This window comes from Hippopotamus amphibius, chromosome 12 (genome assembly GCF_030028045.1).
Source record: "Hippopotamus amphibius kiboko isolate mHipAmp2 chromosome 12, mHipAmp2.hap2, whole genome shotgun sequence".
In the NCBI taxonomy this organism is placed as follows: Eukaryota; Metazoa; Chordata; class Mammalia; order Artiodactyla; family Hippopotamidae; genus Hippopotamus; species Hippopotamus amphibius.
Window position 1 is genome coordinate 85575884 of NC_080197.1, and position 764 is coordinate 85576647.

The window sequence follows — 764 nt, forward strand, 5'->3', positions numbered from 1 at the left end:
CTCCCCAGAACCCACCCCACTCGGAGTGGCATTAGTGCAGAGCGATGGACTTGCTGGGCTGTGTGTGTCCCACCCTCTGCATCCCGGGCTGGCGCAGCCAACAGCTCACCTGGGGGCGGAGAGGGGCAGGAGGAGAACGAAAGAGTGAGTCCAGCAGGCTTAGGCCGAGAGGCCGAGACAGTCCAGGGAGTGGGGGTCGAAGGTGGCTAGCGGACGGGGCGGGCCGGGCCGGCTGTCTTCCCCTTTGCCCTTCGACCCAGGAAGCCGCTCACACCCGGCGGACACGCTCGGCCGCCCGATTGCTCAGTCCGGGCCTTCCCCCTCGGGGTCTGCTCCCCACCCTGCTCGGCCTCCACCCCCACCCCAACTTCCCGCTCCGACGGCCCGGGAGAGGCGGGGGCGGGCCTGAGAGTGTCGCAAGGACACTCCACACCGAGGGTCATTTGCTCTTTTTTCCCCTCTGTGGCTAATTTATTTTAGAGCTGGGGGGGGGAGGGGCGGGGCCAGGCCGGGCGGGAGGAGAGGGGAGGGGCCGCGCGAGCCCAGGGGAGGTGGGGGCGGGGCGGGGGCGAGGAGGCGAGGGCGGGGAAGCGGCCGGGGTGGAAAGGGCCGGGGAAGGGGCGGGAGTTGGGGGGAAGGGAGGGGCACCAGGGGAGGGGAGGAGCAGGGAAAGGGGAGGGGAGCTAAGGCCTGCGAGGGAGGGCGCTGGGGGCGGGCGAGGGGAGGCGGGGGTGGGGGTGGGGGTCCTGCCTGCGGGGGGAGCC